Genomic DNA, 14521 nt, shown 5'->3' on the forward strand with positions numbered 1-14521 from the left:
CGCTCCTCTGCACTCCGTGTTTGTCCTTTCATCCGTCCGCACTCTGGCCTCTCCAGTAGCAAGCACCACGTGGGGCGCTGACCACACAGCTCCAGGGGCCCGAGGAGCGGGCTGGCCTGCCTGGGGCTGTGCAGCTAGGGGACAGGAGCAGCAGACCAGACTTTCAGTAGGTGCACAGAGGGCTTTCCTGGAACTCAATCAGCACAGGGACCTGCTTGCTCGCGCGTCATGAGTTCCTCTAGACCAGAATTCCCATCTGGAGTGATCCTGCCCCCAGGGGACACTGGGCCACATTTGGGCGCACATCTGAAGTTATCATGACTGGGGGTGTCCTGGCCTCAAGTGGGTGGGGGCAGGGATGCTATTGAACAGTGCCCCCCCCCCGCCCCGCCCAGTGCCCCTGACAGGGCCACACAGAAGGACCCAGTCCTGAATGTCAGCAGTGCTGAGAGGAGAATTGTATTCTAGAAAGTTCTCGGGGTCTGAGATCTGCAGTGTGCCCTGGTGGCCATGCCTCCACTCTGTGCTACCACTCCCCACCCTGGGGTCCTTGCATCTCGGAGTTTCAAGGCTCCTTCCTTTGTGACAGATGCCTTCCCACCAGGGCTTCCCCGCTGCCTCCCAACTTCACTGTTTCAGATCAAACCTGCATTCAGTGATCGCCTAACCTTAGAGAAATGCCCAGGCATCCTCAGAGTTGATGCCACTGGAGAGGCAGAACATCTGCCGCAGGGTTGAGGCAGGACGCGACGTGATCCAGCACCTGCGTTCTGCACCCCGGAAGCTGGCAGGGCACGCTCGCTTCCATGGAGACTGAGGACACGCTCTCAGATCCTGCCTGGTCTGTTTGGATTCACAGAGCCCCTGCTTACAGGAAGGGGTGCGCCACTGTAGTATTTATTTTGGTGAGACTGAAACCTCATATCTCAGCAGAGATGTTCCAAAAGACAGACCTTCCCCAAGTCAGCAAGGGAAGCTGCAGGGCTGCTTGAGGTCAGCCCAGGACAGTGGGCCGGCGGGCTGGCCATCTCATGAACCACCACGTGGCGTTCATGCACCAGAACTGCCCCTGAAAGCACGCTCCCGCTCCCCGCCTGCACAGCCCGCAGGGCCCGGGTGTCCACACGCCCCCGTGGCATTTGGTTTTCCCCGCCAACAGCGGGGCCCCGCTCCCCCAGGCAGGCCTGCCCCTTATTTGCAGCCCCTGTCCGTCACCAGTGCTCGTGGTACTCTGCAAACTCAACTTCCCATTTTTGGAAATGCTTCTCGAAACAACTTATTTCCAGCCAAAGCGAGGTGACCTTTTCCTCCAGCTCCCAGTTTTTCCCTTTTACTAAAAAATAAATTAATGCAGAAGTGATACCAGCTGAATACAAATCAGTGTTTTCTTAGCCTTGTGTTTTCTTTTTCCCGGTCGCCCCCGCGGGACTCTTTTTACGGCTTTGTCTTCTAATCGCTCATCAGAAAGAACAAGGCCAGCGGTGGACGGAGACACTTCATATCTTGAAACGTTATGAGTTCATAGTGATACTTGAAAAAAAACCTCAACTGTTCACCTCCACAGGTGGCTCGTTACTGGGAAAAACTGAACTTCTGGTAATCAAGGAGTTGGTAAGAAACAATTCTCGCAGGCCCCCTGTGCAATGTTAATAATAGCACAGGTGCGGCATCTGCTTGTGTTCTATCTGCGCGGCGGGGCTTCATGCCTACAAAGAGTAAGTTTTTTCCGCTTCCTCGAAAATTGATCCCCATCCCCACCCCCCGTGGAGAATATATTTATAAATAAATCTAGCAATCCAGGCACGAGAAAGAGGGAATCTATGGCAGCCCCATCCCCCAGAACGCAACCCCCCCCGAGCTTGGGAGCGTGGTGGGTGTTCGTGGTCTTTGATGTGTGGACAAGAAGCAGACAGGTTTTAATTCAGAGTCTTGGGAGGGTTTGAACCCCGATGGATTGGCTTGAGGCCATGTCCCTTCGTGGTGGTTTGGGTTCTCGTAGGTTCCCTAAGTGTGTGGGACCACATTTTATGTTGGTTTCTTAGCTCTGGGTTCCAAGTTACTGGGGTGAGAGCAGGACTGTGGCTGCCAATCCTCAGAGAAGCCCTGTAGTCTCAGAGAGAGGCGGGCAACCTTACTGCATCTCTCTCTGCCCACTGGGTGGGTTTTTTGTCTAGTCTCTCTTCTCTGACGAGGAGGCCCTTGGAGGGTCCTGGCCTTTTATACACACATACACTTTTTTTTCCTATTAAAATACATATAGCATAAAATTTACCACCTTAACCATTTTTAAAAAGATTTTATTTACTTATTTACTTTCTAGAGAGGGAAAGGGAGAGAGAAAGAAAGGGAGAGAAGCATCGATGTGTGAGAGAAGGTTGCCTGTTGCATATCCCCCGACGGGAGACCTGGCCTGCAACCCAGGTCTTGCCCCGACCGGGAGTTGAACCGGTGACCCTTCAGTTCACAGGCTGGTGCTCAACCCAGCGAGCCACCCCAGCCAGGGCCCATCTTAACCATCTTAAGTATAAAGGTCAGCGACATTACGTCCATTCACTTTATTGTACAGACATCACCACCTCCACCACCTCCAGAACTTTCTCGTTTTCCCAAACTGAAACTCTGTCCCCATTAAACACTAGCCCCCATCGCCCTCCCCGAGCCCCTAGCTCCCACCCTCTACTTTCTGTCTCTGTGGATCTGACTCCTCTGGGGACCTTATGGAAGCGGAGTCACATAGGATTTGTCCTTCTGCGTCTGGCTTATTTCGCTGAGCGTGATTTCCTCAAGGTTCTTCCGCGTTGTGTCGGAACTTCTTTTAACAGCGAATGACAGTAGTTCTCTGTGGTCGCACTGTGCTCATCTGCTCACCTTCCGATGCACATTGGGGTTGCTTTCACCTTTCGGCGGTTGTGACCCATGCTGCTGTGAACATGAGTGTGCAAATACGTTCAAGACCCTGCTTTCAGTTATTTTAGGTGCAGACCCAGACATGCATTGCTGGGTCCTGTGGCTAGTCCGTGTTGCACCTTTCGAGGGCACTTCGTCCTGTTCTTCGTGGCAGCTGCCCCGTTTCACAGTTCCACCCGCCGTGCATGCAGGTTCCAGTCACCCACCTCAATACCTGGCCTAAGCGCCCTTTTATCTGTGATTTCAAATTATAAAAGCAACAACTTACTAGAAAAATCTAAAAATACTAAAAAAAGAAAAAGCAGCAGAAATCCCATTTTTGTCTAAAACGCTATTACTGATTTCAACCAGGGCTTTTTGGCAAAGCAAGGTTTACCCTGAAGCTCTGCAGGCCAGCCCGGTCCCTGAAGACGCTGGCGGTGGGTGGGCAGCAGCCCCTCTGCACGGGGGCAGCAGCGTGGAGGCCTGCATGTGTTGCTGCCATCTTACGGGAGAGAAAATAGGACGAGTGGAGGCAAGGTAGCATGTTGCCAAATAGTACCAGCACGTAGGAGTGCCCGACAAATCTTGCACGCAGTGGCAAGGTGGGGAGGTTATTTTTAACATCACTGGCTCACACAGGCCGGCTGAATGCGGAATGCTTGTTTTTGAGTCGAATGTTCTGGGCAAGAATGTTCTGGGCTGCTGTGTTCTCTAAGTGATGTCGAGTTGCTAGGTTACCAAGAGCATCAGGAATCCAGGGAACAATGTACAATTGTGTTCAACTTTGAAAAATAAAATAGGTATTGACATTTTAAAAGGATAAGAATAGTATGGACTGTGGTTCACAAGTTCTGAGTCCTAGTTGCAATTCTGCCGTTTCCATTACGTGTGTGGATGGACAGATGAACCGATGAGACTGTTTTATCAAGCTGTAATTCACATAATTCTACCATCTCTAAGCCTGTTTCTTCATCTATAAAAACATATGAAAACGATTATATGCTTGATGAATTTGAAAATTGACCTCCTTCTCTCCCTTACCTGTTCTATTTTTTCCATAGCACTTCCATTTTTTTAATGATACTTTTAAAAACTAATGTGCTCCAAAACCCCATTTGGATGAAGGGCCCAACCTCTGATACTGTCGTTACTACCTATCATTTATTTTCTAACAGTTTTATTGAGAAAACTTATATACTATAAACCTCACCATTTTAAGTATAAAATTCCATGGTTTTTAGTATATTTACAGAGTTTACAACCATCACCACTACCTAAACAGTTCCAGAACATTCTCACCACCCCAAAGGAGACCCCATCCCCATTAGCAGTCACCCCTGGCTCATCCCCACTCCTCTCCCCAGCCCCTGACAACCACACACTCCCTTCCTGTCTCTGGAGTTACCTGTCCTGGACACGTCACATACGTGGGCTCACACACCGTGTTGCCTTTTGTGTCTGGCTCCTCTCACTGAGCATGGTATTTTCAGGGTTCATCAGCGTTGCAGTGTGTTTGTGGCAGTCACAGACATTATACGACCCTCCGTGCCCAGGGTCCAGGGGCACCAGGTCAATGTTTCATCGTCCTTACTGCGTGCGCCCATGGCCGGGACACAAGAGTAGGGGATGGGATTGAAGCGGTAGAGGCAGGGACAGTGTGGGGAGGTCTAGAGGAAAATGGGAGGCTTTGAGGAGCAGCAGGCCCCGGGGATGGCTCAGCACCCCCAGTGTCGCACCTGAGCAACCAGGGAGAAAGGCGGTGCCACGCAGCAAGCAGAAGAGCCTGTGGGGAATGATGACCCGCTGGAGGAGCTGACGGGGTAACCCACTGTCCCAGTTTGCAGGGCTGAGCGTTCCCAGGACACAAGACTCAGAGTGCTAAAACCAGGACGAGTTGGTTGCCCGAAGTTTGGGGTTCCCAAGAAGCAGCCAAGAATAGATACGTCAGCAGGCAGCTTGGAATGAAGGTCAGAGGAGGCTGGAGAAGAAATATGGCCCCTGACGGGACAGTGTTCCCACAGGGCCGGTGTCCAGCTCCAGCTGCCCTCTGTCCCCACACTCCTCCCAGCCAAGGAACAGGCCCTTTGACCGCCCTCGTCAGCTGTTGACTTTTTTTTTTAAAGGCAAAAAGATCTCATGACGTGTTTTAAGAGGTCTGTTTACTACCTGTTTCTGTGCAGACAGCCCGTCAGGGACTTATCTCAGTGTAATCTTTCATCTGATGCCCTTTGGTTGTCCTCGGGAGAGCTAATTAGGATGCAAAGGCCAGCTGCAGTTCAGCAGGACTCCCGTCATACCCTCCAGCCCCCTCCCGCACCTCCTCCAAACTTAGGAAAGAGCTGGGACTGCAGAGGCCTCCAGGTTTCTAAGCAGCCTGTTGAGCTTCGCACCACTGATGCGCAGTGTCTGCTGGGGACATGTTATACCGGGTCATATCGTCTGCAAGTAGAGACGTGGTTCTCCTCCTTCCTGTTCAGTCTGGACATCTTTGATTTCGTCTTCCTGCCCCACTGCCATGACTGGAACTTCCAGGACAACGTTGAGTGGAAGTGGCAAGAATGGGTGCCCTGGCCCTGCCTGGTGTGGCTCAGTGGATTAAGTCCAGGCTGCAGACCAAAGGGTTGCTGGTTCGATTCCCAGTCAGGCCACATGCCTGGGTTGTGAGCCAGGTCCCCAGTGGCAGCCATGCGAGAGGCAACCACAGATTAATGTTTCTCTCCCTCTTCCTCCCTCCCTTCCCCTCTTTCTAAAGATAAATAAATCTTGAAAAAATAAATAAAAGAATGGGTGCCCTGGTCTTGTCCCTGGTCTCGGGAAAGGCATTTATTTAGTCTTTCACCATCAACTGTGATCGTGGCTTCAGGGTTTCCCTGGAGGTGCTTGATCAGCTGGCAGAAGTTCCCTTCCAGTCCTCTTTTGCCGAGTTGTTTCTATCCCGGGGGGAGGGGAGGCAGAAATTTGTCAACCTCCAGCTGCATTTATGGAGTTGGTCACATGAACTTTGTCCTTTTTTGTTGTTGTTGACGTGGTGCATTACGTTGGCTGGCTTTCGAACGCCAGGCCAACCTTTCATTCCTTGTATAAACCCCATGTGGCTGTGGTGTGGAGCCTTCTCTACATATTGCTGGATTCGGTTTGCTGATACTTTGTTGAGGGCCAATCAGTGTACTGGGGGTGGATTAGAGAGAAAGAGGAGGGTGTGGCTGAAAGGCATAGCGTGGGGAAGTCCTGGAACCGTCCCGTACCTTGACAGTGGTTGGGGGGCATGAAGCTGCACGTACAGCACAGTTGCATAGGAGCTCCACACACGCACGCACACACGTGCGAGCGAGCACACACACAAATGCATGCATGTAGAACCAGGGACACCACCTGAACGAGCTCTGTGGGTTATATCCATGTCGGTTTCCTGGTGGTAATGAATCGGATGTTTGTGTTCCCCCGAAATTTATATGTTGAAGCCCTAGCCCCAGTGGGATGATATTAGGAGGTGGGGCTTTGGGGAGGTGACTGGGGTTAGACGAGGCTGTGAGGATGGGTGCCTGAGGTGGGATTGGTGGCCTTATAAGGAGAGGAAGAGGTCAGAGCTCCTCCTCCTGTCGCCGTGTGCGGACACAGTGAGGAGAGGTCATCCATAAGCAAGGAAGGGAGTCCCCACCAGGAGCTGACACTGCTGGCACCTTGGCCTCAGACGTGCAGCCTGCAGGACTGGGAGGAATGATGCCTGCTATTTAAGCCCCCCAGTCTGTGGTGTTTTCGTACAGCAGCCTGAGTCAACTAAGACAGTGGCAGTGGTATCCACTGTGCAAGATGTCACCATCAGGGGAGGCTACGGGAGGGGTCATAGGACTTCCTGCACCGTGTGCGTGTGTGTGTGTGTGTGTGTGTGTGTGTGTGTGCACGCGCGCACAACTTCCTGTGACTTTATACTGATTTCAGAATAAAATGTTTTTATTTAAAAGGCAGACATGTAAAGCAAAAAGGTCACTAGAGACCTGAGTGGAAGAAGGTTGCCAAAGCCACGCAGGTCAACAGACCCTGGAGGCGCCCCTGGCAGGGGGAAAACAGACCCTGCATGTCAGGCCCGGGGCCTGGCACTGGGAGGCATAGCATGGGGAAGCTCCCCCGCTGGGAGCTTCCGCCCAGTGACAGCACGGGGCAGAGTCCCAGCACTTCCTCCCTGGAAGCCCCCACAGAAATCAAAGACAGTGCGCCCATGGTCTTGCCTCATGGCCGGTTGCCTGAAATCAGGTGGGCAGCCACTTTGTAAGGCCCAGAGGCCTGGAGAGGCATCCTCTCTTTCCTCCCAGCTGGGTCCCAGTGCCCCACTGCTGGCCTGTGAACCCCTGTGTGTCAGCCAGCAAGTCCAAAAGATGAAACTGCGTCCATTGGGCTCGTGGGTTAACGTGTACCCCCACTCGGCTTCTGCACCTCCTAAACCCCCTTCTTCAATGAAAAGTCACTTCCTGACCCTCCCCAAGTGAAATCAGGACCCCAGTGCATTGCGTTCATGACTCTATGCATTTTCCCTTCAAAACAGTCATCACAGTGTCTGATGCTGCATTTGTGGGATTACGCTCCTCCTGGGGCTGTGCACCGGAGAGGTCAGTGTGCATCTGACCTGTTCACCACTCTGTGCGGTCCAGAGGCCTTATACACGTCATTGCACTGATAAAATGTCTATGGGACAAAGCCATGCCAGAGTCCCCTTTCTCCAGGTCCCTGACTGTCCCGTCATCTGTCCCCTCCTTTTGTTTGGAGGAAAGGAGAGGCTGGTGTCAAGACTGAATCCTCATTCCATGAAGCTGGGCACGGCTGGGCTCCCCAGCCGGGTGGACATCTCAGCGGCTCAGCCCTGAGCCCCAGAGGCCAGACACCCTGGCTGGTGCTTCCTGAAGCCTCGGGCAGGCCTCGTCCCTCAGCGCCACAGACACTGGGGCCGGCTCATTCCTGGGGGGCTCTCCTGGGCTCTGTGGGGCGCTGAGGGCAGCATCCCCTGCCTCACCTACTCGAGGCAGGAGCGCCCCCCTCTGTGATAACCACAGACGTCCCCAGACATCACACAGCTCGAGGACGTTTAACTGGACGTGCTCTGGCATCAGGCCGTCTTCCTGTCCACCGGAAGCGTGCTGTTGGGGGACGGGCGGAATGAAGCCATCAGGAAGCATGTTGCCAACGATGATGATCTTTTAGGTAAACTTTTTTTTTAAATGGTTTTAGATTTACAGACAAGTGGCAAAGACAGGGCAGAGTGTCCCTTGGCCCGTCACGTAGCCTCCCCTGGTGCTGGCGTCCGTCACCCCCGAGGGGCATCACCACAGCCGAGAAATGCCCATCGGCACGTTACCATTGACGACACTCTGTCCACTCTGACATTGCTGGCCTTTCTGCTAATGTCCTTTATCTGTCCCAGGTCCCGCCTGACATTCGGGTGTCACTTCTCCTCTGGCCACTCTGGGCTGTGCCAGTTTCTCAGACTTCCCTTGTTTGGGTGGCTTTGTTGTGAGGAAGATGGTCAGGGATGTTGTAGAAAGTCCCTAAGTTGGTTTGTCTGATGTTATTCTCTCGGTTAGACAGGAATGAGTGATGGGTCTGGGAGGAAGACCCCAGCATGAAGGTCCCTTCCTGTCCTGGCATCTCCAGAGTCCCATGTCACCATGACTCATCACCGTGATATTGACCTTGATCCCTCAGCCAAAGCCATGCTTGTCAGGCTTCACTGCTGTAGTCAGGATTCAAGGTCAGTGGAGTCCGAATGCAGTCTTTGTTTTCAGTTCCCGCTGGTGGACTTGTGTGTACCCCTCTGTCTCCTTCTTCATCTGAGGAAACAGAGGCTCAGAAAAGACAAGGGCCCTTGGAGGGCAGATGTGAGGACTGGGATTTGTACCCTGGCCGAGCCACCCCAGGGCCTGTGCCTGTCCTTTCCACCTCACCCTGTTCCTCAGCCTCAGCGGGGTTCCAGTGGACACTCCGGTATCCTGACTTGTGGCTTCCCAGGCAGATATGCCACCCCAGGAGGCTTCCATGTGTGGCCCTTGCTTCAAATGTATGGGCCTGCTGAGCAGATGAGAAACCCCTCAGGGAGGGGACAGTCGCCCCGGAAGGTGGGAAGCGCCAGCAGCCTGGCACCTGCACCAACAGGGGCCGTTGTCCCCCAGCTCGGGTGGGCGGCCAGGCATCTGAGGGGCCTCACTCTGTGCCTCTCCTGAGGTCATTTTCATGCCGTCACAACACTCTCAAGATGCCTGACCCAACCCTCGATCTACTTTGTAGAGGGGTGAAAGGTCAGGGGCCAGTTAAGTAGTTTTTTCCCCCTATTGGTAAAAGTTATAATGCTCGTGGTTTTTAAAAATTTCAGAAAATGCACAAAGGTTTAAAGAAGGATACCAAAAATCACTGAATTGTACACTTTGAGAGGGTGAATTATGTGGTATGTGAGCAATATCCCAATTTTTTAAAGATTAGGAAAAATTCAAATGCCTAGAGACGACTGCTGTTAAAATATGTCTCCAGACGTTTTCTGTTTGTTTTCAATGTAGTTTCAAAATGACGGAAAGTTGCAAGATCAGTGCAGGAACTTTATATCCACATGTGCCAGCTGCTTGCATTTGCATTCTTCTCCTTCTTCTCTCCGTGTGTTTGGGTACACATGTGTGTACATGTATGTATGCTATAGGTCTATGGGTAGTATGTGTGCATATGTACAGAGTCCCATTTATAGCGCATGTAGTCATGGAGTTACCTGTATACATACAGTTGTATGTACGCAGTCATACACATATGCATCTTAATTTTTTCTGAGCCATTTGAGGTTAAGCTGGAGACATCATGCCCTTGACCCCTAAACACCCCAGTGAATATTGACTGGGAAAAAGGACACTCTCTTATAGGACCCCAGCAGTGTTACCAAAATCTGGCGATTTCACACTGACACGATCTCTTCTAACTTACAATCTGTACCCGGATTCTGTCACTTGCCCCCACTCCATCCTTCAGCGTCGCCACGTCTCCCCGCCCCCCAGGACTCCCCCTGGCTCCAGGGGTCGCTGTCCCGGGATCAAAGGCTGAGAGTAACATCTCATTGTATTGTAGTCTGAGATTTTTCGTAATGGTCATTTACAATGCCTTCATGGATTGTTTCTGTTCTTTGTTAACAGTTCATTTTTAAAGTTTTGTGACCATGCATGGCTTCTAGAAGGGGTGCAGAAACAGAGAGAGCTGACGCCCCTCACCTTGTCCTCCAGCTTTCCCTCGTCGGCCCCCTCCGTGAAGTCCGGTCGGGCCTGAAGTTGTGGGCGGGGCTGCATCCTCTGTGATTTGGGCTCCGCTCTTCGACCCCACATCTGTTGAGTGATGAGGAGTGAGCGGAACCCCCGTCAAGAGGTTGGAGGGACATGTCTCATGGTCTCCACCCCCAAGGACAGCAGTGCCCATAAACACCGAGCGGGAAGCCTCATTTCTACAGGGGACAAAGCCGCGCGTGCAGCCAGCATTCAGGGCGCAGTGGGAGCTGAGCCGCAGGTGCAACAGTGCTGCTGTGTTTGCAGAACACCAGGGGTGGGGGCAGCCCCACCCACAGTGATGTCCGGTTTTCACCTCCTGTGGTTTAAGAACTTAGCCCTCCTGAGAGTCCTCCTGGGCAATTTGCAAGTGAGAGCATTGAGGCCCACCTCTCCAGGCCACCCACCTCCACATCACACTGTCACCTAGATTGTCCTTTTTATTGCTGCTGTTGTTGTTTTTGTCTCATTATTGGGGGCTTTGTCCCTAATAAAAACTCCGTAGTGGGCCAGGAAGGGCCAAAAAAAAAAAAAGATAGATTAACGTCTTGTCAGGCTGGGAATGCCCAGGAGAGCGCTCTGGCCTGGAAGGCTGCAATGGATTCTACAAGATTCCTGTCGAATCTTCCTTGAGACCTGATTTGGGGCTAAAGAGGAGAAAGGAAAGATGAGTTCCTAGAGGCCCAGGGATGTGTCCTGCCTCCATCCCCTGCATTTATACATTTTTTGAGATTTTATTTATTCTTAGAGAAAGAGGAAGAGAGGGAGAAAGAGAGGGAAAGAAACATCAATATGAGAGAGAAACATTGATTAGTTGCTATTGTACTCACCCTGACCTGGGACCGACCCACAGCCCAGGCAATTGCCCTCACCGGGAATCAAACTGGCAACCTTTCACTGTGCAGGACAATGCCCAACCGACTGAGCCACACCAGTCAAGGCTGTCCCCTGCATTTAGAGGGAGGAACAGAAAGGAAGGGATTGGGAGGGGCTTTGCTGTGCAGGTGGGCAGAGGTCGTGGGCAAGGACCCTGGGGATCAGCAGAAGTCTGCTCAGCTGCAGTGTCTGGTCCCTAATCTCACACACATCCCTTCCATGGCTCCCTTCCTCATTCATCAAACATTTATTTGAGTGTCTGCTCGGGGCCAGGCACTGGAGATGCGAAGATTTTCAAAAGCCCAGATGTAGCTTAGCAAAGAGTTGCTTTGTCCTCGTGTGGCAGAGGCTTCCAGGGAGCTCTCTGGAGTCTCTGTTGCAAGGGCACTGACCCCAGTGACGGGGGCTCCACCCTCATGGTCAAATCACCCCCCCGAGGCCCCACCTCCTGATACCATCACACTGGGGGCTAGGATTCAACATTCGAATGTGGGGGGTGAGACACAACCTAGCCTGTCACCCTACCCCTCCACCCACAGAAGCACAGGACGAGTCAGATTGTTACGGCTCTGTGAGTGACAGCTCAGGACAGAGCCCAGTGTTCTCTGGCCTGTGAGCCGGTTGGTGCTTGCACTTTTGGGGACACCAGGCTTTCCCGAGACTCACAGAGTGCATCACACCACACCCAGCCTCCCCACAGGCCACACTAGTTGTTATGATGGCTTCATTTTAAACATAGGTGGTTATTTTTTTTTTAAACCTCTCTAGAATAGTATGTACGGCAGGCAGAATAGTGACCGCAGAGACATCCCCATTCTGGTCCCAGGACCTGCAGACATGTCATCTCACATAGTAAAGGGACTTTACAGGTGGAATGAAATCAAGACCCCTAAGACAGGAATGACTGTGGATTACTCAGGGGACCAAGTGTCATCACAGGGTCCCCATAAGAGAGAGGTGGGAGGGTCAGAGTCAGAGACAGAAGAGGCTGCGCTGCTGGCTGTGAGGACAGAGGAAGGGGCCTCGAGCCAGGGATGCTGTGCCTCTAGAAGCTGGAAGAGGCTGGAAATGGTTCTCCCTGGAGCCTCTGGAAGGACCAGCCCTGCCCACGCCTGGGTTTGGGACTTCTGACCTCCAGAGCTGTCTGAGAATCAGTGTGTGTGGTCTTAAGCTACAAAATGGATGGTCCCAGAAAACTCAGACCCAGAGTTACTGAGTACTTGGGATTTTTGCTTGTTTGGTGGCTGGAAAAGCATCCTTCGCCCTCCCCCCTTAGATAGGTGGCTCGTCCTCATGTGTCCCCAAGGAGGTGACCAGTATGCAGAGCTGCTCGTGTCCTCTTCTTGTCACTGTGAACACTTACAGACTTTCGGGCAAGCGCTCCAGTGCTTCCCAGTTGAAACCACTTGTGTGCCTAGGTCTCAGAGCCCCCAGGTTCATGTCCAGCTCCTGCTGGACAGTCTGCACGTGCCCCACCGGCTTTCCCAGCATCCCCCTTTCACTTTCTGCTTTCCCTTCTCCCCAGTGACCTGGCTGCTGGCACCAGCCCAGGGGCCTGGGTGGGGGCATGGGTGCCTGTGGGGTCCCAGGTGAGTCACTGGCCAGAGCTCTGGATGCCCACCTGGCTGGCTGCTCTGCAGGAGAGGGTGACCCTCAGCCCAGGATAGCAGCCACTACTGCTGGGAGTGGCCTCTATTCTCATTAATGCATGACCCAGAGCCACGTGACACGGTTGTGTGCGTCCAGACAGCTGTCTCCCCTGCCTGTGGCCCAGATGTGTCTAAGGTGGTAGGACCCCAGAGTGACTGGTCCCTCCAGAGTAGGCAGTGGCAGGCGGGCGAGGGCCAGGGCAGAGGTGCAATCTGCATTCTCGGGTGTGTGTTCGTCTGTCTCTCCCAGCCGTTTCCTGGCCACTCGCAGACGAGCGACACTGGCGCCGGGCCAGGGCCGGTTGTTTTCCATGCAGCGGCCAGCCTGGGACCCACGGCCCCATGATCCAGGAGGCGGGAGGCACGGGTTCCGGGCCCACTCCACCTCTTCGCAGCTGTGTGACTTGGAAATCCCTCACCTCGGGGTCTTTCCACCTGATTCTGTTAACATTTCGGGCCCGATGGCTCTTGGAGGGAGCTCCTGGCATTGCCTGGGTGGGGCCAGGGCTGCTGCTCAACCCCTACGGTGCCCAGGGTCGCCCCCCAGAGAGTGACCTGGTTCCAGTGTCAGCAGTGTCAGGGGGACAGACTCTGTTAATAATTTGAGAAAAATGAGTTTTAGACCCTTAAGCTCACAGTCGACACCAGAACACACACCCAGACCAGAGGGTGTAAACTAGGCTGTGTGGGCTCCGTGAGTCACCTCCTCTCTCCACCCACTCGGTGTTTGTATTTAAATGTGCGTGGCCTCCGGGGGTCAGTGGAAGCCTCTGACCCAGGGTGTGTCACCTGGGGCGATTCTGTTCCCAGAGGGTTCTGGCGAAGTCCCAGGATGCCTGTGGCTGTCACAACTGGAGGTGCCCCTGGCGTTGAGTCTGGAGGCCAGGCACGCTGCTCAGCGCCCCACTCCGCCCGGGACAGTCTCCCACAGAGAGTGCCCAGGCCCCGTCCGTGTCCCCAGTGCCAGCGTGGTTCACGGGGACTCAAACAGGGCCTTTTCGCTCAGGTCTCTGAACCCCGGGCTGATGGGCTGCATGGCTGTGCTGCATCGAGCCCCTAGGGGACCCTGCTTGCTAACGCTCTCAGCCCTGCCAGACCGGCCACTTGTTGCTCATGCCTGAGTGCAGTTTGGGGTTGGTTTGTTTATATTCCGCCTCGTTCCGCAAAGAACCAAGATAAGCATTCAGGAAGTGATTCAACCCGACAGAAAAATACAAATGACCTTATAAAACTGCGTACCTGCGGGGAGCCCACACGCCACCCTCTGCCCTGTGGCTGCAGCTCCCCTTCTCTGAGGGTCCTTGGCTGGGGCGGGGGTCTCTGCCTCCAGCCGAATCTCAGCATCTCTTAGCCTCGGAGCCTCACCTCCAAAATCGTTGCCCGCCGTGACGTTGCGGAGCTGCCCACGTGCCGTGGCGCCTTAGAGAGGGCGGCTGGGCCTTGTGGGGTTATTCACAGGTGTGCGTGTCACGCGCATGTAATATTGTGTACAAGTAAGTGTGTATGAATGTGTGTAAACAGCATGTTTATGTACTTTAAATGTGTTCATATATGTGTTATAAATGTGTGTTATGTGTTTATGAAGGTAAAGTGTGTTATGCATATATTAAAATATAAATATTGAATATATACTACTATAAAATGTATATATTAAATATATTAAAACGTATATTTAGATGCATATGTTACATATTTATATGCATCTTAATGAATGTTAGTTTAGCATAAATATTAGACTTATAAATAAAAGTATACAGTATATATAGCCCTGGCTGGCGTAGCTCAGTGGATTGAGCATGGGCTGCGAACCAAAGTGTCGCAGGTTTG

General features: G+C 52.8%; 1 protein-coding gene across 3 annotated transcripts in view; it reads left to right on the plus strand.

The window, feature by feature from the left end:
• Positions 1–14521, plus strand: part of GNG7 (G protein subunit gamma 7) — a 118622-nt gene that overhangs the window by 62842 nt on the left and 41259 nt on the right. Inside the window, exon 3 of one of the 3 annotated variants that reach the window (XM_045830971.1) lies at positions 8463–8629. The exons of the other annotated variants lie outside the window; for them this stretch is intronic. The gene's annotated coding sequence lies outside the window, so the exon portion shown is untranslated. The remainder of the gene's footprint in view (positions 1–8462; positions 8630–14521) is intronic. 3 annotated transcript variants of the gene reach the window in all.

Source organism: Phyllostomus hastatus, unplaced genomic scaffold, assembly GCF_019186645.2.
Source record: "Phyllostomus hastatus isolate PE091 unplaced genomic scaffold, TTU_PhHast_1.1 phas_contig_159, whole genome shotgun sequence".
NCBI classification, from domain to species: Eukaryota; Metazoa; Chordata; class Mammalia; order Chiroptera; family Phyllostomidae; genus Phyllostomus; species Phyllostomus hastatus.